At 38.5% G+C, this 22499-nt stretch overlaps 1 long non-coding RNA gene across 4 annotated transcripts; it reads left to right on the forward strand.

The window, feature by feature from the left end:
• The first annotated feature begins 9936 nt into the window (after positions 1–9936).
• Positions 9937–20613, forward strand: LOC147825510 (uncharacterized). Of its 4 annotated transcripts, XR_015440700.1 has the most exons (7): positions 9937–10334; positions 10550–10644; positions 11362–11426; positions 11858–11920; positions 14560–14719; positions 15002–15061; positions 15504–20613. It is a non-coding gene; the product is annotated as an uncharacterized LOC147825510 (long non-coding RNA). The 4 variants fall into 4 exon arrangements; XR_015440697.1 differs by lacking the exon at positions 9937–10334 and having other exon boundaries at positions 10463–10644; XR_015440699.1 differs by lacking the exons at positions 9937–10334; positions 14560–14719 and having other exon boundaries at positions 10463–10644.
• Positions 20614–22499: the final 1886 nt, after the last annotated feature.

Consider the following 22499-nt stretch of genomic DNA (forward strand, 5'->3'; position numbering starts at 1 on the left):
TTTTAAAAGCACTACAAACATTAAAACCCAGCAGTTTGCCATACTAATAAATGTCTGGAAGTGCACAGACACCACTTTAAGCACCTCTTGTAATGGTAGAGGCCAAAGGTAACTTACATTAATCTCACGATGTCTCAATAAATTGAGTATTAAAATATTTATGTTTTTTTTTCTGAAGTATGTATACATTATTTTTGGTGGACTATATGTGAAAACATCATGTTGTACACTTTAAATATGTATAATACAAACATGAGTGTTTCTAAGAACTTTTACTTGTGATTGAAACATTTTAACTATGTGAAAGACATTTAAAAATACACACGTATATGCAATTCCAGTATCTCAGTGACATAATTTCTCATTTGTTTGATATCTTTTAATATTTTATCCATATGAACATATTGCTAAGTTGATAAAACTATATTTTATGCACTTATACATTTTACAGATTTTGTAACAATAATTTGGAACTATGCCTCCTTTTTCACTTTTTTGTAGAATTTTTAAGAGCTGTGTTACATCCACTGTATTTGTATATTACATGTTTTATTTAATAATTTTATTACTAGATGCCAGTGCTATTTTTTGAAATTATAAATAACTCTGCTCTATGCCACACAGAGGGGTGCCTATAATCCTAGAATCAAGAGGCTGAGACAGGAGGATTTTGGAGAGTGCAGCGCCAGTCTGAATGACACAGTAAGTATAAGGACGTTTTAGATTACATCACAAGATCCTATCTCAAAAAACAAAGCAAAGAGGGCCGGGGATTTAGCTCAGTGGTTTCACCACCTGCTGTGCAAGCACAGGGATGCGAGTTCGATCCCTGGTACCAAAACAAAACAAAACAAAACCAATCCAACTTCCCAGGTTAATTTGGGCCAGGGATTTAGCTCAGTGGTTTCGCCACCTGCTATGCAAGCACAAGGCTCAGAGTTCGATCACCGGTACCAAAAAGAAAAAAAAAAAGCAAAGAAACAAAAGCTAAGTCTGCTTTGAGTATATTTTTGTATATGGAGTTTTCTCCTTTAAAATTTTCATACTTCTTTTATTCCAAGGTATACATATTCTTTTATTGTGTATCAAGTAATATTTTAGTATATTTGGTTTTTCCTTTTTAAAAATTATTGAATTGATATTAAATTTTTAAGTTGAAACTTAGAATTGGAGAAATAGAGCAATCCTAAATATAAATTTGGAATAGGGGGTTTCCTAAGTCAAACAAGTTTATGATACTTGATAAGTATATTCAAAATGTCTCCTTAAACTGTTTTGACAGTGACATCAGCATGGGTGTGTGCTGCAGTTTTTCTATAGCTTTTCCAACATATGTATTTTCCTGATTTTTAATAGTTTTAATAGATGTCAATTATTTCCTTATTATTATTTGACTTAATTTATCTAGTTTCCTCTATGTGAAAAAGCTATGGATGTAAAGAGAACAAAAGACAAAATTTGAAGTCATTTAAAAAATCAGATACAAACACTTTGATGTTTAGTCGGTAACTTTGTGGAGAAAAAGTCAGAGTTCTTGGCTCTTATCTTTCCATATGTTACGTCTGTTCCTCTGCCACATGCAAAACTGGAAGAATTCTGGACAATTGCTTTATAAAATCAAAGAAACTTTAGCTAGATGAACCATTAAGAATCATCTGGTTAGGGACCAGGGATTTAGCTCAGTGGTTCCACTGCCTGCCTTGCAAGCACAAGGTCTCAAGTTTGATCTCCAGTACCAAAAAAAAAAAAAAAAAAATGAATCATCTGGTTAAACCCTTCATTTTAATAAGATTAAATAAAAACCCATTGAGATTCAAATTATTCAAGATTTTTCAATTAGTAGGTGCCAGGGTGCAATTTAAGACCAAGGTTCCAGACCTTTCTATCAGGCATGCTGCCTTTCTGATGCAAATTCCATCTGGGGGCTAATCATGTACCTATAGTTGTCCTTGACATTTAGGCTGAGAAGTGTAAAATTTAGGCTTAGTATACTGATTCTTACTATATCAAATAAGAGAGTGAATTTCTGTGGTCTTGGACTTATGAGTCTAAAGCCAAACCTATATCTGAATAGGTGGCACAAAATGAGAAGCACATTTCATGAACTGTCTCTAATAGGCTTATGCAAAGAATTCTGCAGAAGGTATCTTAAGCATAGTAATTCCAATGGCAGGTGATTAAATCCTCTGGAAGACTGGATCATCACGATCTTGATTTTTTTCTTGCTGTTGATTGTCTTGTTACCTATTCAATATGAGTTTGTTCACCATTTCTAGACCAAATGAGGAACTGAATTTTACAACTGAAGAAAAGCACCCTTTTATCGTATCACCCTTATCATTGCATTTTCAATCTTTCTGGTTTATAAAATGTTCCCACAACCAGTAACACGAGTCTCAGACTTTAATAATCTTTGACAGCAAAAGTCATACTTCAGATTCGAGCCCAGCTTCCATGGTGTAAGCTCAAATCAGCAAAACTGCAGAAAACTGTCCTTCCTCCAATTATTTCCCTGTTTCTGATGTCCCCAGGTTAGTGCCTAATGAATATTCAGGCCCAGTCACTTTTGACCCCTGCCTTTTCGTCTTTCTTCTGGGCAGTAATGCTTCTGGATATCACTGTCTTCCCCTGATGACCACTGATGATTCATCCTATTATGGTCTCCAAGCAAGGTCATTCCTTCTCCAAATTCCTCATATCTAAAATGTGCTAAAATGATCCACTTTATCTTGAAAATCAAGGAAAAGAAACTTAAAACAGAATAATTTACAACAGCCAGGAGAATTAGATAGGTTTAGAACTGACACATCCAAACTGAAACTATGAAACCCTGCCTCATTCCCACATCCATCCCATGGTAGGGAGGCAGATCAGGGAGGCAAGAGACAGGCGACTCTGGGTACCTCCCTACTTTGGGACTGAGGTCCAATTTTTCCCACCTTAGAGAAGGAAGTTCTCCAAACTGTCTCAACCTGGGCCTGGCATTGTTTTACTGCCCTGGAATGTGTTCTTCCCATGATGACTGACAAAAGAAACATCCATACTCTTGGGGGTAGTGGAAATCCTGTATTTGCTTCACAGCTTACACAAGATAATCACAATAGTAGGTTGTATATATTTTGAAGTTTGGGCTATACATTCTTAAATGTATGCCTTTACAGGAAAAGAAGTCGTACTCCCTATTGGGTTATCTTGTTCTTTGGGAGCTGTTTTACAACTCTGTAAATGATTGATAATAGATAGAAATGTAAAGCATTTATTGTTTATAAACACCAAATTATTTCCTGTCTGACAGAGCAGAGAAGGTCAGTCTCTCTCTCCTATGATGGAAAAGCCAATCTTGCCTCAATTTGCACATTCATTTCACTGTTTTTCCCTTATACATTGGACCCTCAAGGTACGACTGGCCTGACATATGAACAACTTGGGTTAATTAGGTTAATGGACCTAAGTCTGCCTTTTGTTATCTATAGGGTGCACCCAGGTAAATATTCAGATCTCAGCTGTATTGACTTACAACCAACTTGAGTTACAACCAGTCCTTGGAAACCGATTGAGTTTGTAAATCAAGAGTCCACTGTATTTGTGTCTATTCATTGCTTGTTTTTTTTTTTTTGGTACCAGGGATCGAATTTGAGTCCTTGCACTTGTGCAGCAGGCAGCAAAACCACTGAGCTAAATCCCTGGCCCTTGTGTCTATTCTTTGGATTTTCTTTTAAACTGGTTAATACCTTAACATTTTTCAAATTAATGAGCAGAGTAAAATCTTTAACAAATGTTTATTTTTGTATAGGAGAATCATGATTTTATCATTTAAAAATTATCTTTTAACACCATGTATGAGATCCTAAAATATGGTTACTCTTTGATACCTTAAATCTAGTTTAATTCTCATTATATTTTCCTATCAATATGAAGAATACAAAGGATCCAATTTGTGGGTATTGTCTCCTCACATAATACACAGTACACATGCCCATAAACACAACCCCCCAAAATAAGCAATAATGGCTATCCATAAAACAGTTGAAAATCCATGTGTAAGAAGCAAACATTCTCTAGTGCATGGAAGACACAGTTCTGATGATCCATCAGGCAGAATGTGTACTATCTCAGCTTGAATGGACTATTTGGGTTATCTCCCCATTTTCAGGAGTTCTTCAGGAATGTAGAATAGATGGTTTCTATTTATACCACGGATTTTTCTCAGCACTGTTAACATTTTGGACCAGTCGCTTCTTCAATGTGGGAGCAGTCCTGTGCACTGTGGGAACCTTAGCAGCTTTGCTGGCCTCTACCCATTAGATCGCAGTGTCACATCCCCCAAATGGCTCCAGACACTGCCCTGGCCAAAATTGCTCCACTTGAGAATCCCTGATGTATTTTATGAAAGGACACACAAAATAACTTATCCTATAGAAGAGGGAGGATCTCTCCAAAGACATGTGTATACTCAATTAACATATATCAGCATGGATGGGTCTCAGTGGTAATGTTGTGTGATCACAGCAAGTTACAGAATGATTTGAACAGCATGACCATATTTATGTAAATTTTAAAATCACAAAACTTACAGTGCATATTGCTTATAGGGCCATGGATGTGGGGTGAAAATCATAAAACCATGAACATGAATAGACACCAATTTAATGAGTTTCATTGTGCTTGGGAAAACAGGAAGGAAACTAGGATAGGTTATGTTGAAAAGAAAAGTCAACTCTTTCTATAATGTTTTTCTCACTTTCAAAATAGGTCAAAAACACTATTTCAAATGTTACCTTTTTTGATCCGGCTAACTTATATAGAGACATTGTTATTCTACGAACTTTATTTGACAGAAAACTCTATAACAAGATGTGAAAAATGCAGTGTAAATTTTCCATAGTTCTTTGATGCTGTTATTTTTCAATCATCTGTTTTATATTGTTCATATGACTGCTTGCCTTCCTAATTAAGAGTAGCTTTGAATTGGCAGTGTTTTATACAGCAATTTTCTGGTTCAGACTCTAATGACAACCATAATATAAATGTTCTCACCTTATATGTGTGGAGTGCTTTATCGTTTCTCAGTACTCTTACATCTGTCTTCTCATTTTATGTTCATAATTTCTTTCACCATCAATCTTAGTTTCAAATCTATTCACCATGTTAATGCAGGTTTCATCTTTCTATTGCAGTTACCTTAAGTTTACCTTAATGTCTCTCTTAGGTGTCTCATTTGTAACCCACTGTTTTTATATAGGAGCTCTGTCAGTGTGGGGATAAGAGTTTGAGGAAGGGAAGCATTCCACCTTAAAATTATATATCAGTTTTTTTAATGGACTTGAGTTCCCTAGTTGCAGCCATCAGTAACTTTTCTCAACTTTTTTTTCCTATTATGCAAGACAGAAAATCTAGAATGACTAACAATGTCTAGTTGCTCTTCCTCTTCATCAGATAAAGCTGTAGCAAAGTAGCTTCCCTTGAGCACAATCTCATTAGAGAAAGTAGAACTGTCTGGGCTTATTTCAAAGTGGTTACTTCTGTTCTTCACTGCTCACAGAAGAGAAGATTGTCTCTCATATTTGACTCACCCCTGGTGGGTCTTCTGAAGGCCAAACACACAGCAGTATTATAGGAGGCCCCCTAAAACTGGGTACAGTGGATTTTATCTCTGGAGTTAGTCTGCAGTCAGCTTTCAGTAGTTCATCAGTTGCTGTTTATTTGTTCCTACCAGTTTCTATCTCCATATGTGTCTGGTCCCGGTAAACTGTGATTCTTTATCTTTGCATGTCTGTCTGGTTTTTGCTGTGGCAGTTTGTGATGTGACCTCAGTGCTCTTGCAGATCTAATTAAAGTTGCTGATTTTTAGTTTGTTCAGCTGTTTTTGTATAGTCAGAACAGGAAAGATAATTTCAGAGCTCTTTGTGTGTCAGAACTAATCAGGAGGCATGACCAGTATGCAACTAGAAGCAGGGGTCTGAAATCCATATGTACTTAGGCCATGGCCCATGGGGACAGGCATATTGATTACTTCCAGTGGTCACTGACTCCTTCATAAAACCAGCTTTGCAGCTAAACTGCATTCTACAAATGTACTACTTGTGAGGTTACTGGTCAATTAAATGCAGTCTTCAAAAGAAAGACCTTTTAGTGAGATTTGGCTTTGTGATTTGAACTGACCTTTTTGTTTCCACTCTGTCCAATCCCAGAGGACTTTTCACCTGGTGAATGGGTTTCTCATATGTTCTGTGCATCGCTATTACTCTTAATGTATTCTAGAACATGATTTTTCTGTCTTGTAAGCATCTCCAACCCAACTTATGAGTTTTCAGTTCTTTGGATTTAAATCAGAAACATTTTAGTAAGTCTGAGCCCTAGAGACTCACTACTAATAAGACTATCACTAGGATGAATGGATAAAGGTGTGTGTGTGTGTGTGTGTGCATGTGTTCAAACCTGTATCAGTTATTTTATAAATTTATACCTATGTTATAAATTTATGTATCTGATTTCTATGCTAGGTCTAGTTATATATATATATATATACATATATATACATTTATCTAAATCTTTTTGAACAATTATTTAATAAGAATTATTTAATACCTATCTTTGTAAGCACATTTATAAACTTTTGACATGAGATTTGTAAGTTCCTAACCAGCATTAATATTATATTAAGAAATTTGTAATAAAAGTGTCTAACATTTCTTTTCACAAAATATATAACAGTTTAGAAAAATAATGTATTTGAAGGCATATGTGGAGCAAGCTGACATATTCTTTCATCTACAAAAGTTGCAAGAAGTTCATGAGAAACAAAAAGATTGAGTCGTCAGTATTCATAGTGCTTCTCCCTGTTCATTTATTACTTTGTGCACCAGCATATTCTGGTAAATGCTTAATAACTGGCTCTCACAAAAGAAATGCCCCAAGTGTGGAATCTATTAACTTCTTTAGTGCAAATACCCCCATAATGGTCAATTCCAGGGCCGCTTATCACTGAGTAGCAGAGACATGCACTAATCAGATCTCATTAGGTCCTAAGGACTGACTGGAGGATTTGCTGCCTATAAACAGGAGACAAAGGATTGTTAGGGGCATCATAACTGTCTGAGAGTGTTGGGAGCAATGCTACATAATTCTAGTGAAAAATCATTTGAGTAGGCCTAGTTCTCCTGCCTACAGCCCAGCTAGGACATTCCAGACATAATTGCATTTTGGCCTCTGGTCAAAACTGAGACCTCAGTGATCCCCCCCAGATGCTGCAATCTCCAGGACAAGACCACACTTGTGGGAGGCGCCTGGAAGGAACCAAATCTTCATCTGCATAATTCCTCACTGTTCTTAGATTTCCACTGCCCCCAGCTTTTTGTTACACCTTGTTTATCCCAATGTGAAGTACTGAACTCTATTTTTAACTTGTTACATTTGTTTCCCCATGTACTGAATAAAAGGTGCTGCAAGCTAGAGGGTTTTTGTCTTTTCCGCCCAGAGCAGCACTGATCAGACCCAAAGCTCAGCTTCTTCTCAGTCTCATTTGTCTACCATTCCTGTAATTCGCTGTGTGCTGCCTTGGCTCACAAGAGACTAGGACTTACTGCAGAGGTTCTGGTAACGTCCCCTTCCCCAGTTCCCTACATGAGAGTGTTCATATTTTACAAAGATGAGGGGAAAGTCAGAGGTTGGGGCTGGTGAGGCTTCTCAGTGATTTTTCATGGAGATTTTGCTGGTTTCTGAGTGGTGATGTGGGCTTTAAAAATATATGGACCATTTGATTTTCAGATACCTAGGCAATCAAGGTGACATTTGTGTTATCATGCTTTTTGTGTGTCAGGTAGGCAAAAAATCATCAGTTGGGAAATAATGCTTTTTTTTATTCCTTAGCATTTAGAGTTTAAATATAATGACGTTAGTAATAATCCTACTAATAACTATATGTGTCTTGGTAAGATATCCTATTTTTTCCACAGTATTGGCCATTTAATCATTGAAGGTGTTATGTGAAGAGAATATGATGACTCTAAGAATGTTGCTGGTACTGAAGTTTTGATGGGATCCAAAGAGGGTTAACAGTTCCCTAATGATGAAAGTGGACCAAGGTTATTTGTTGGTATCTTGATAGAACAGACTGTGTCCTTAAATGTATTTATCACATGGATCTACTTAGGTTCTGGTCAAGACATCACTGTGTACATACATGTTCATTAATGGAGCTTTCCAGGTATGCAGGCAAGTGATAAGGAAGGATAGATAACACCCTTGACTAACACTGAGAAACCATGAAATTAGAACTGTGACACTGGAACTTGTGTTCTCAAGTCTTTTGCTGTCCCATCAAGCTCTTTCCAAGTGCACGGAGATGAGCTGCTGTTACATTTCTCATTAAAGATGTCGTTTCCAGACATCAAGGCAATTAATGATACTGTTGAAATTCTACTGAAATTGTTTTTGGTATGTGTGCGGATGAAATAATGGCCAGCTTAAGTGGGAACACTCAGCTTAACTGAGGGTGATTCTGCATGTGGGTGACCCACCTAAGGATTGTTGCCAGAACTGCATAAAAGGAGGATAGGAGGGGAGGAATGCTGGCTGCTGATTTCCCAGGAGAAGCTTTGTTGGAACTGGAACTCAGTGGCTTTTCTTGCTGTTGCTCCATCAGTGGGTGGGTGGGTGGGGGGTGCTGGTCTTTGTCTTTGTCTTGAGCATCACTCCCTGGTTCCAGTGCAGATCCCTCAGTGTTCTGGCACAGATTGTTCACCCTGCTGGCATAGACTTTTGAGCTTCTAGCACTTGCCCTTGGGCCTTTTGGTGCAGATTCTTGATATGAACTTGTATGAGACATTGCTGAGGGCTGTAGGCCTCTGGCTGGACTCATGTGGAATATTATGTGGAAAGATCTATCGCACTTTTCTGGGTTTGACTTTTTGGGAGAATATTGTAAGACAGTCCTATAAATTTGTATATCCTGTGGTAAATCTGTTTCCTTGGAAACACCAACTAGAACAGTATGTTTATAGGTAAAAAATAAATTTGTAACAGTAAACATGGATTTTTCTTTATTTGCAGGTATAGACATGCAATAAGATGTGCACCAAACACTGGGAGTTTTAGATTTCTGTCAAGACCTTATAGTAACCCTTTCAACTGTTGGTCAGCACACCATGTAGGTAGGTGGTTTCATGTAGGTTCTGATGTAGGCCCAAACCACAGCACAGCTTGGCAATCTTACTGGTTTTACCTTCTCAAGTATTCTTAAAGATGTATTTTCTAAAGCCTTTGCAGATTTCTATCATGAGATCACAGTTAATCTAACATCAGCCTTTAATGGCAGACATTGCTGTTATGCAAACAAGTGCTGATGTAGACCAAAACTAAAGCACAGACCACCTGATCTTCAGATCACATGAGGCAAGTGGTTTTGGTTTTCCTACCACTTGCCATCATGATTTCTTTGCCACTATTCAGGTGAGGAATAATAACATCCTTAGGAACACTTGAAACCATGCAGTTTCTTTTCTGTATTTCAGAGAGAATGTGTAACCCTGTGAGGAGGTTGCACATATCCAGGTATTTATCACATAGTCCCAACTATAGTAATCATAGGGACTAGGCAGATATTCCATGAAGAAATGTTGTCTTATCTGACAATATCCTTGACCTTGGAGAACCACAAGAATCCAGGTAGAGTCCTGTGATCATGGTTGTAATAGAAGCTATTCAACAGTTCCTGGTAGGTTGTGTCTTGATTCCTGTCAAGGGTTAACAGTGAACATAAAAAGTTCATTATCAGTAGATATTTCTGTATTAGAGTAAATATTTTCATGTACAGCACATGCCAGACCAACCAATAAATCATCAAATATCTGGGTCAGTGATGTTTGTTTCCCTACAATTTTTATCATATGATTAAAAAAATGTAAGTATGTAGATAAGGAATGCAGTATTCTGTATTCTAGTAACCATATTATTGCATTATCTTACATTTAGAGAGAATTTACCCTGGGAATTTCAAATGACTTGCATGTACTCAGGTTATTATTATGCATTTATGCATCATGGTAGTTAACAAGTTAAATATTAGCAGTCATGAGATAGTGAGGTTTGGAACAATGATGTTCACCATAAAATAATCAAGAATACAAGTAGAGTCGATGAGTCCAGGTAGAAATGAAATCTTGCAATAATGACAATAAAGAAAGTTATTTGAAGGGTCCCAGTAGAAAAGTTTTACCATACATATACTTGTCACCCATGTTTTTACATTTCCATGCAGATACGGTGGTAAGTTTCATGATGACCAACAGTGGCAGTTTGTTGTATCCATGACCATGATGATCAAGAGGGATACTGTAAGTGTGGGGTTCTTACATTTATTTTAGCATGTTTCCTGTACATATTTAGTAAAGGAATGATTCTGTTTACCACTGCTAGTAACAAGTAGCTTATTATATAAAGTTTGATAAATTCTGACTTTAATCCTAGGAGGTGTGGAGGCATATGCAGGGATCCATGTAAGTTATTCAACTGATCCACATCACAGTATTGACCATAATTTTTTCTACAGGTAGCCAGCCAAGAGAAAATGGTGTGAAGAACAACATCTCTGACCTTGAAGTTCTAAAGATCTAAGTACTTCAGTTGGTTTCCCTGATGATGGAGGTGAAAAAAATTTTAAAGTTGTCCTTTTTTTCTCCCCTCAGGTGAAAGATGATGCATCCTAAACACACATCTCAAAGTGTTGTCTAAGATCCCAACAGTTATTATAGTGATTGAGCTTAAGAATGGTAATTTATGAGATGTTATGACTAACCTGGTAAGTAAGAAATTGTCCCTACCAAGATGCCAACAAATAACCTTCAGATTTATTGGTAAAGTGTATGGGATATCTAACACAATGTTACCCTGGCTTTTTGGCAGGTATTCCATTAAGTTTTATCCTAGTGTACAGGTTTGTTGACTTGAAATCATTAGAGGCATTTCTTATTTTTTGGTATTTATATCATGAATGATGCTTTTGAACTCCTGTGGTAACCTCTGCTTAGAACACAGTTTAAAATATGATTTGTTAGTAATGCTTTTTGTAAATATGAGATTGTACTATGGACTTATTTAGAGATTGTGATAGGTTATTGTATAGGGATGCAGGTCATTGACCATATTTCCTATCCCCTAGTATTGACCATGGGAATTTTGCTAGTGTTTCTTCCAAACAAGATGGTATTTCTTAGTAGGCTTTTACCTCAGTGTTCAGCTTTACCATGTAATTGTCATAAGAATATGATTTGTCATGTTGAACGCCATGACCAAGGGAATGTGTCAATGCCTTCTTTGAATGACATAGGTTCCAAAATCATTTTTCATGATTTGATTTTCAAGTTCCTCTGAAGACACTGTGATTATCCTACCCATGGGTGTGAGTAAAGTCCATAGAGGGTTATGAGGTAAGTGCTGAGGTACCCTAAACCAGATCTTCATCTATAGAGGAAAGGGATGAGGGTGTCCTGACTATTACTAGATTTAGTGGTCACTGCTCCCATAAGAAATAATTTTGTCCTTCACAGTTCTAGTAAATATGAGTTTATCCTTTATATGCCATAGGGAAAATTGGTGTTTTAGCAAGGACTGCTGAGGGAGTGATTATGAACTGGTTAATTAAAATTATCATGGAACTCTATGACTGCAGTAAGCATAGGTTAATTTCCAGGGTGTGGAGATGACAAAATATGGGCTTTCTGACAATAGTGTTTTTGTTTGGTGAATCCAAGTGTCCTGAGGTGTTTAGCTGTCCTTTAGCAATGGACATTAAAAAGGGAGTGGGCTCATGTTCTGACACAGCACCTTCTATGCCAAACTGGCTTTGTATTTTTTTCAGATGCCCTTCAAGAGAACACAGTGATCCAGAAAAGATGGTTGTTGCAGTCACCCTAGTAACAAGGTAAATGATAAAATGGTCATAGTCCAGTGAAGGCTGTTTGATCTTCTATAACCCTGTCAAGTTCCTAATTAGGTGCTCAGATTTTAAGGTTTTGGCTAGTGTATTTGTCTGGGATGATATAGTCACTCACTAGTGACATCTCATTTTCAGCAATTCATTTTATGACTGTGTTAGGTTTTATTATATTACCCCACTTCTGGTGATACATGTTTTCAAAACATATTATCACCTTAATATTACAAGGATACATCAAATGTTATTGCATCTTTTCTGGAATGTAATAGATGTAATATGCTTGTATTGCTACTGGTGGAGAAGAGATTTATGTAATTTTCACTGAGTCCATCTCTGAAATATTGTCCTTGGAAGGTTTGCATGTATCACTGAAGACAGACAACACTCTCTTACAAGGCTTTATCCATGGAAGCCTGCAAATATCTAGATAATGTAAGTGGATGCTGAAATGATGAAGTGACATAGGGAATTTGGAGTTGTATAAGTGCAAATGAGACATATACCAAATCAGAAGTCTATCACAAGAGTCCATAGATAGGTGAATACATCACAGCAAGCAAAATAAGTTTGTAAAGTAGAACACTACTGATCTCTCTATAAGTGCTAATGTGGGCATTCACCACATCACAGGAAATCAGATCTTCATATAAAGGGATGAGTGATGAGGATGTCCTTGACACTTGTTACTGAGGTTTTGTTACAAGTACTAATGGATGAAATGAGAGACATGATGAAAATATCTAGTGAATGCAATACTGCATTTTGTATGAGACAGAAATGAATATTGAACCTGTACAATTTCAGGGATCCATCACATCATGGTTGGATGTAGACATGGTGGTGTTACAACACAACAGTAAACACTGAAAAATTTACAGATGGCTCTATTACACATTTGGACATGCCAGAGAATACAATTTACATAGAATTAAGGACTCTATTAACACATAGCTGGAGGATGCCTTTCTGTTTCTGGGTGAGGGGCAGAAAGCGTCAGTGACATGGAAGAGCAAGATGAGAGCTAAATGACAGTTTTCTGTAGGTGCTTTCAAGTTAATGGATGTGATCAATTGAATGAGTGTGTTGAAAAAACCTTGAACAAACCAAGGAAAAACAAAAGTATAAATTACAGCCCATTGGCACCCATCCAATCTTCAATATCCAGGTGGCTAGCATAAGGGTAATAGCCCAATGAGATGTTGTCATGTACTGGATTCTTGTGCTGGGAAGGTCACTGTGATTGTCGAGTTCTGAGCTGACCCCACATTCACACATCAGACACCTTATTTTCAGATGTGATTTTCATTGTTGATAGTGAAACTCTGAGGTAGTCTCCTTTATTTGGCAAGTGTGAGGTTAAGGGGCTCATTCCTATTAGGGTGTAGAATCAGGTGCTACTGAATCCAGGCCGAAAGTGTGCTTTTAAACTGGCCATTGCAAAGGGGAACAAAAGAGGGTGGAGGGGGAGAAGAAAGAAGAAAGAAAGAAAAGAAAATAGAAAAAATGGAAACAAAACTTTTGTAAATAAAGGAGAAGGAGAGAGGTAGAGGGAGGGGAGGAGAATGGGAAAAAAAGAAGAAAGATACATCATGAACAGGTACAAATTCCCTGTGATGAATGCTATCATTATGTTTACCTGAAATGTACTAATAAATTTTTTGTTTCAAAAAAAAGAACAACAACAACAACAACAAACTAGGCATTGTAGAGAAAAAGCAAGGATTCAGATAATTATCCTAGAGTAGTTCCCTGAGATACAGATTGTAACAGTTTGTCTGGTGTCTGCTCAGGAGTGTCCATTTTCTCTTCTCTGGCTTTCAGTGTGCATAAATGAGGGTCCTTGTAGTGGTGATGGACCCCTGAGTAATCCCATGATGTGCGGATTGTGCAGATGGAGAAAAAGAAGGGCATAGGATAAAGTACAGGATGGGTTCTTTCAGGTGTGTTTTCTAGTGATGGGTCCAGACCTCATAGCCAGGAAAGGCCAGCCCCTGGAACCTCAGCAGGATCCAGATAGCAGCAAGTATGGCCTCCATCACAGCACAGGAAATGGATCTTCCTAGGCTTCAGTGGAGCATGTTGGGGCCCTGAGTGTAGCCGATACCATATTTTGTGTGAATAAATTCAAGTATAAAAGACTAACAAATCAGGAATCTAGTCTGTGTGAGTTTTCTTTTTGTATAGGGTGGGCAAAGTACTGTTCAAGGTCCCTGTGTCCTGGCATTGCTTGCTTACTATATGCAGTGACATGCTTGAGTACCAGACAGCTGAGAAAGAAGCACAGAAAACTTGCAGGCACCCACTTGATGAAGATCAGAGCCTTGGGATGATATTCTTCCCTCAGTTTCAATCTGGTATGCGGTGGAGTGGAAGCCTCCCACACCAGTGGTGGTTGTCAAAGAATTGAGCACATTGTATGCTTCCAGAACATGCTGTATCCTTTTAGCATGGTCTTGTTCCTTTTCCCTTCATGGATACAGAGTGATCAAGAAGTTGGTTGATGTACACTTATGGAAGGCCAGGGAAATACCACCATGGGTACAAGCTGATCACTAGGCCAGATGTGTGTATCCAGGTCAGAAGGAGCCTCTGCCTAACCTGGTATTAACATGTTTCATCACCAGGTATCCTGCCAAAAGGTCTTGGGAGATGCTGCTACCCTCAGCCATGCAACACCTTCTTCTTTACTGATGTACATTGTGGGAGGGCACTTGGGCACACTTTGCTTTTCCCCACTGATTCACCTGTGTACCAGTGAAGATGAAATCTTCCCAGTGGCTGCTGGTAAGTGTCCCATTTTCATGTAGGGGAACTGACCCATAATGTAGTTTTCATGTTGGCTAGGTGGATGGGGAGGCCAGGATTCTTGCTACCATCCACTATGAATATTGAGCCTTAGAACGTCTGCAGGTTTCCCTTCAAGTGAGAAAGAATTCTCTTACCATATTTTTTCTAGGAAACACCCCTGAGACTGAGGTGTTAAAGCAAAGGGGCCACAGTCTAACACAGTGGCCTCCACAATACTCACATGGACTAAATCAGTATCGTCTGATGTCATTTTCACAGGGACAGTCATGTCACAATGAGCAGCACAGTATAATCAGGTGGATGCATACAGACATCCAGGTAAGTGTGGGCTTGTGCCCAGGCCACCAATGAGGTCCTGCCACTTCCACATGTGTGAGTAAGTGACAAAGGTGTGGCTTGGCATTTATAGCCCACTGCTTGATTTGAAGTTGCTCAAGTAAGGAGGGATGGAATCCACAGCAATGCCATTCTCTGGGAGGGGACCCTTGGCACAGCTTATGTGAAATGGATGGTAAAAGAGTGAGCACTGAAGAAGACATGGTGTCTAGGTTTGGGTGCTTGCTGTGTCCCAGCCGGGGAGCTCTAGCATGGGAGAGTCTGCAGGGTTCCACTTAGGAGAGGTTTGACTGTGGGGACAGGATTGTTTTCATGCAGTTATCCTAGTAGCCAGGTACATTTCCAGTGTGAGTCAGTGGTTTTTTTGGGAATTGAAATGCTCATTGACTCAACACTGACTTTGTCTTCTCCATGTTTTCTGCAGGTTCCTTCAAGGGAAGATGAGCAGACTATGGCTGGAACTGCATGCAGGTGTCAGATGAGAATCTGCCTGCTGGTACCTCATTGGGCACCAAGTGATGGTCTGTACTCAGATGGATGTGAAGAGGGTGTGCATGAGTTATTCGCATGTTTCCTAGACATGCACCCTCTAAGGTCTTGACTACTGAGTGGTTCAGAGTTTGTGCCACACTCAGCATCGTAGCCTTTTTTTCTGTGACAGGTTGGCTGTTGATGGTGAACCTCTGATTCTGCCCTCTTCATCGACAAGTGTGGTGCTCTGTGCCTTCTTGCTGTCACAAGGAAGCATCAGATGCTATTGGTTCCCTTCCAGGAGAGATGATGTGTATTTCACACTTGTCCCACTAGGGGAGTAAGCAGGGCATGAGGTCACTGTGACAGAGTGGGTCCCTGAGATGGGGATTGGAGTGAATTGGGAGGTATCTCCTCAAAGGCATCCATTATCATTGCATGGCTAGTTTGTTGACAAGAAGGAGGGAGGAGCGTGGTGGTGGTGATGGAACCTGAATGATAGGATGACATGGGAGTTGTACAGGCAGACACGGAGGAGACCACAAAGGGTAGAATCTCTTGTGCTTCTTTTCCAGTGAGGGAGTCCACAGCTCATCATCCACAGCTGAACATCACCAGGATCTGTATAAGGACAGCCATGGACCTTCATTGCAGCATAGGCATGGAATATCCATGGCCTTCACTAAGTGATATTGGGGTCCCTGATGTGGAGTCGTGGGGTAGTGGGGTTGCTGTGACTTTGCTTTAGGTTCTGGAGCCCAGGAGAGCAATGAAGGAAGAACTGAGCCAATCCACTGATGCTGAATATTTCCTTCGTGTATAGTGAAGTAAAATGAATGTTGATCTTCTCTACATCCTTGGAGGGCTTATTCTTTGGTCCAGTGGTGTTGTGATGGGCCACCCTGCCAAGGAGAAAGCACAGAATTCTTTGCAGGTCAGTAGTTGATGATAATGAGTCTCAGGATGATAGTTTTGCACTCGAATTGCTTCCAGTATCAGAGTGAAGAGAAAGCCTTTGTGCCAGTGGTGATGCCAGAGCACAGCCCAGTGTTCTTGCAGAGCAAAGGATAAGATTTTAGCAGGGTGTGGCTTGCCTTCCTTTCAGATATCTGCAGTGATGAAAAAGTGTTTGTTGTGGTGAGATTGCTGATGATAGATGAGACCTCTGTGCATGTAGCCTGGCTACAGGGCATGATATTCCTTAGAAAGTTAAAAAATGAACCTGTACATAACCTGGCCATGTGATTTTTTTTCACCATGAATGCTGCTAAGGGCCAGAGTCATGATCAGGTCTTGTGAGATCTTCAGCCATGGAATATCTTAGTTTTTTCTGATGAACTTTGGAGAAGAGACTTTTCTTTTCCTTGCTGTTTGACTTGTATGTCAGTGGAGGTAAAACAATAGAGACTTCTCAATGGCTATGAGGCTGCATCTCATTGTCATGTAGAATGGCTGGACCATCCTTCATGGCCAAATGTGCTTTTCGTGCTCACAGTCAGAGGGAGGAAGATAGAAATTATTGATAGTATTCAAATATTCATCACTATAGTTATTGACCCTCAGAACTTCTTCATATTTTCATTTAAGGGAGAAAGGATTCTCTTAGCAGGCTTTATCCTTGGAGTTCTAGAAAGACCCATATCTTTAAGCAAGTAAGTAGTTTTTTTTTTATGTTCTTTTATTGGTACATTTTAGGTATACAATTCATTTACATTTATCACTGGGTGTTTGTACCTGTACATGATGTATCTTGGTTCTTATTTTTTTCCCCATTACCTATGCACCCTTCACACCCTCCACCCTTCTCTATTTACATAGATTTCATTTCCATTTTTTTCTTTTCTCAGTTTTTCCTTTCCCTCTTTTCCATTCTCCTTCCCCTCCTTTCACCCTTTCATCTTTGGACCTTTTTTCCTATTTTGAATTATAAATTATTCATTTTAATCATTTTAACCCTTGTTTAGTCTATCAGTTTCTCACACTAGTGAAACTAGTTAGTATTTACACATGTGTGTCCTATTTATTTCGCTTAAGAGTATGGCCTTGATATGCATCCATTTAGCTATAAATGACTCTAGTTTTTCATTCTTTATGGCTGAGTAGTACTCCATTTTATAAAAAAACCACATTTCCTTTATCCAGTTTCCAGTTGATGGGCACTTGGGCTGTTTCCAAGCTTTAGCTATTACAAACTGTGCCACTATGAACATGGGGACACATATATCACTGTGGTATGATTCTTTGAATTCTTTGGGGAAGATGCCCAGCCGGGGAATAGCTGGGTCAAATGGGACCTCTTGTCCTAGTTCTTTGAGGTATTTCTATACTGACTTCCACAGTGGTTGCACCAGTCTGCACTCCCACCAACAATGGAGAAGGGTTCCTTTCTCCCCACACCCCCGCCAGCATTTATTATTGATTGATTTCTTGATAGCAGCCATTCTTTCTGTGAAGTGGAATCTCAGTGTTGTTTTCATCTGCACTTCTCAAATGATGAGTGATGTTGAACATTTTTTCATATATTTGTTTGCTGCTTTTACTTCCTTGTCTGAGAAATGTCTGTTCATTTCAGATGCCCATTTTTGAATTGGGTCTTTGAATTTGGGAGGTCTAATTTTTTCAATTCTTTATATAATTCTAGATAGTCCTTTGTCTGAGGTACAGCTGCTAAATTTTTTCCCATATTGTACGTTCTCTGTTATCTCTGTTGGTGGTTTCTTTTGCAGTGCAGAAGCTTTTTAATAAGATGAGATCCCAGTTGTTGATTCTTTCTGCTAGTTCCCGTGCTACTGAGGTTTTGTTCATGAAGTCTTTTCCTATGCCAATGTCTTCAAGAGTTCTACATAACTTATCTTCCAGCAAGTTTGGTGTTTCTGTCTTAATATTTATATCTTTAATCCAGTTCAATCTTAGTTTAGTGCATGGTGATAGGTGTGGGTCTAGTTTCAATCTTTGGCACGTTGAAATCCAGTTTTTCCAACACCATTTATTCAACAGACTATCTTTCCTACAATGATGGTGATTGGTTTCTTTGTCAAAGATGAGGTGGCTGAGCATGTCTGGAGTTTTTCTGCATCTTCTAATCTATTCCACTGATCCTCGGGTCTGTTCCTTTGCCAGTACCTTGCTGATTTTATCACAGTAGCTTTGTAGTAGAGTTTCAAGTTGGGGATCGTGATACCCCCGGCCATGTCTCTGTTGCCTAGCTATTCTAGGTCTCTTATGGTTCCAAATGAATTTTTGGATTGTTTTCTCTAGTTCTGTGAAGTATATTGTTGGAATTTCAATTGGCATTGCATTGAATCTATATAGCAGTTTTGGAAGTATGGCCATTTTCACTATATTGGTTCTTCCTACCCAGGAGCAAGGGATGTCTTTCCATTTTCTTGTATCTTCTTCAATCTCTTTTATCAGAGTGCTGTAATTTTCAGTGTAGTGGTCTTTTCCTTCCTTTGTTAGATTGATTCATAGATATTTCATTTTTTTGGATGCTATTGTAAAAGGAATTGTTTCCCTAATTTCTCTCTCAGTGAGTCTGTTATTTGTGTACAAGAAGGCTATTGTTTTTTGAGTGTTGACCTTGTATCCAGCTACTCTACTGAATCTGTCAATTAAGTCTTGAAGTCTTTTGGCTGAGTTTTTTGGGTCTTCTTTTATTTATTTATTTATTTATTTATGAAATTCTTTTATTGGTACATTGTAGGTATACAACACAATTACATTTCTAATTGGGAATTGTACCTTTACACAATGCATCTTGGTTCTTATTTTTTCCCCATTACTAGCCCTCCCTTCACCCCTTCCACCCTTCCTTATTTACAAAGAGTTTATTTCCATTTTTTCCGTTTCTCAACATTTTTCCTTTGCCTTCTTTCCTTTCTCCGGCCCCTCCCACTACCCCTACCCCTTTGGACCTTTTCTTCCTATTTTGCATTATCGATTATTCATTCTAATCAATGGTACATTTTAGGTATACAATACAATGACATTCATCATTGGAAATTTGCACCTTTACACAGTCTCTCTTGGTTCTTATTTTTCCCCCTTGCCCAGCCCTCCCTTCAACCCCTCCATTCCTCCCTATTTACAAAGATTTTGTTCCTATTTTTCCATTTTCTCATATTAATCCTGTTCTCCTCTATCCTTTCCCCAATCCCTCCCACTTCCTTCCCCTTTACCCCTTTTCTTCCTATTTCACATTACCTAGTATACATTTAGTCCTTATTTACATTTTCAGTTTCTCACACCAGAGAAACTATTCGGTATTTATTCATGTCTGTCCTTTTTATTTCACTTAAGAGTATCGCCTCAATGTGCATCCACTTAGATATAAATGTATCTAATTTCTCGTTTTTTATGGCTGAGTAGTACTCCATTTTATTTAAAAAAAACGCATTTTCTTTATCCAGTCTCCAGTTGATGGGCCTTTGGGCTGTTTCCAAGTTTTAGCTATTACAAACTGTGCTGCTATGAACATAGGTGCACATATATCACTGTGGTATGATTCTTTTAATTCTTTGGTGAAGATCCCCAGCAGTGGAATAGCGGGATCAAATGGGACTTCCCATCCTAGTTCTTTGAAGTATCTCCATACTGATTTCCACAGTGCTTGCACCAGTCTACACTCCCACCAGCAGTGGAGCAGGGTTCCTCTTTCCCCACAGCCCCGCCAGCATTTGTTATTGGTTGATTTCATGATAGCAGCCATTCTTTCTGGAGTGAGGTGGAATCTCAGCATTGTTTTCATTTGCATCTCTCAAATGATCAGTGATGTTGAACATTTTTTCATGTATTTATTTGCTATTTCTACTTCTTGCTGTGAAAAATGTCTGTTCATTTCAGATGCCCATTTTTGGATTGGGTCTTTAAATTTGGGAGGTCTGATCTTTTTAAGTTCTTTATAGATTTGAGATAGTAGACCTTTGTCTGAGGAAGAGCAGGTGAAGATTTTTTCTCACATTGTGGGTTGTCTTTTCACACTGCTGGTGGTTTCTCTTGCTGTGCAGAAGCCTTTTAATAAGAAGAGATCCCACTTGTTGATTGTTTGTGCTAGTTCACAGGCAACTGAGGTTTTGTTCATAAAATCTTTTCCTACACTGATGTCTTCAAGGGTTCTACCTAACCTCTGTTCCAACTGGTTCAGAGTTTCTATTTTAATATTTAGATCTTTAATCCATTTTGATTTTAGTTTAGTGCATGGTGAGAGATATAGGTCTAGTTTTAATCTTTGGCAAGTTGAAGCCCAATTTTTCCAGCACCATTTATTAAAGAGGTTATCTTTCCTCCAGTGAGGGTGTTTGGCTCCTTTATCGAAGATGAGATGGCTGAGTGTGTCTGGCGCTGTTTCTGCATCTTCTAATCTGTTCCACTGGTCCTCAAGTCTGTTTCTTTGCCAGTACCATGCTTTTTTTTAATCACAGTAGCTTTGTAGTAGAGTTTCAGGTTGGGGATTGTGATACCCCCTGCCATGTCTCTGTTACCTAGAATTGCTTTTGCTATTCTGGGTCTCTTCTTGTTACAAATGAATTTTTGGATTGTTTTCTCAAGGTCCATGAAGTATGCTGTTGTGATCTCAATTGGAATTGCTTTAAATCTATATAGCAGTTTTGGAAGTATGGCCATTTTCACTATATTAATCCTTCCTACCCAGGAGCAGGGGATGTCTGTCCATTTTCTGATAGCATCTTCAATCTCTCTTTTCAGAGTGCCATAGTTTTCAGAGAAGAGGTCTTTGATTTCTTTCATTAGGTTGATTCCTAGGTATTTCAATGTTTTGGATGGTATTGTGAAAGGAATTATTTGCCCTATTTCTCTCTCAGTGAGTCTGTCATTGGTGTAGAGGAAAGCTATTGATTTTTGTGTGTTGACCTTGTAACCAGCTACTTGACTGAATTTGGTTATTAAGTCTAGAAGACTTTTGGTGGAGTTCTTGGGGTCTTCTATATAGAGTATCATGTCATCTGCAAATAATGACAATTTGACTTCTTCATTTACTGTCTTTATTCCTTTTCTTTCTCTTGTCTAATTGCCATGGCTAATGTTTCCAGAACTATATTGAACAAGAGTGGTGATAGTGGGCATCCTTTCCTTGTTCCTCATTTTAGTGTGAAGGATTTCAGTTTTTGACCATTTTGTATGATATTGGCTGTTGGTTTTTCATAGATGGCTTCTATCAGTTTGAGGTAGAGACCATCTATTCCAATTTTTTGTAGGGTTTTTATCATAAATGCATGTTGTATTTTGTCAAATGCTTTTTCTGCATCTATGGAGATAATCATATGGTTTTTGTCCTTGGCTCTATTGATATAGTGTATTACATGGATTGATTTGCGTATATTGATCCATCCCTCCATCCCTGGGATGAATCCCACTTGATCAGGGTGTATGATCTTCTTGGTGATCTTCTGCATTCTGTTTACCAGTATCTTATTAAGGATTTTTGCATCTATGTTCATTAGTGAGATGGGCCTATAGTTCTCCTTTTTGGTTGTGTCTTTCTCTGCTTTGGGGATCAAGGTGATGCTTGCTTTCAGGAATGAATTTGGGAGTATTGCTTCCCTTTCAATTTCAGTGAAGAGTTTAAACAGTAGTGGCAGTAGTTCCTCTCTAAATGTCTTATATATTTCAGCATTGAGGCCATCAGGGCCTGGGCTTTTCTTAGTTGATAAGTTTTTAATTACATTTTCAATTTCATTGGTTGATATTGGGTTGTTCAGAATTTTTAGGTCTTCATTCAACTTTGGTAATTCATGTGTATCTAGGAATCTGTCCATTTCTTCTGTGTTGTCCATCTTATTGGCGTATAGGTTCTGGAAGTAGGTATTGATGATCCTCTGGATTTCTGCTGGATCTGTTGTAATTTCATCCTTTTCATTCTTAATTGCGTGGATTTGGGCCTTTTCTTTCCTTTTTCTGACAAGGTTGGCTAAAGGTGTGTCAATTTTGTTGA

Source organism: Heterocephalus glaber, unplaced genomic scaffold (genome assembly GCF_053883595.1).
Source record: "Heterocephalus glaber isolate CG9 unplaced genomic scaffold, H.glaber_assembly_v1.0 deba00001498, whole genome shotgun sequence".
NCBI classification, from domain to species: Eukaryota; Metazoa; Chordata; class Mammalia; order Rodentia; family Bathyergidae; genus Heterocephalus; species Heterocephalus glaber.